This window comes from Buceros rhinoceros, unplaced genomic scaffold (genome assembly GCF_000710305.1).
Source record: "Buceros rhinoceros silvestris isolate BGI_N320 unplaced genomic scaffold, ASM71030v1 scaffold1891, whole genome shotgun sequence".
Classification (NCBI taxonomy): Eukaryota; Metazoa; Chordata; class Aves; order Bucerotiformes; family Bucerotidae; genus Buceros; species Buceros rhinoceros.
Window position 1 is genome coordinate 1 of NW_010393458.1, and position 342 is coordinate 342.

Here is a 342-nt window from a genome sequence, read left to right on the forward strand (position 1 = left end):
GAGGGACAGACCCCCCTGCGGCAAAGCACCGCCGGCCCCGGCGGGCTGGAAGGATGCAGGGGGCATACGGAAGGTTATGGGCGAACAGGACGGTCAGAAATGCCGGCGTGGCTGGTAAGGGCATAGCCGCAGTCTCAAGTCTGAAGTGTTTCTGCAGACATCCCCCCGTTAACAATCATTTTATTATTGTGCACGGCCCGCACCTGGGTCTAGGCAATCTCCAGCATCAGTACAGGCTGTGCGTGTGCACTCAGGGAGTGCGTGGATTGAGAGCAGCCCTGCGGAGAAAGACTTGGGAGTGCTGGTGGATGGCCAACTGCATTTGAGCCCGCAGTGAGTGCT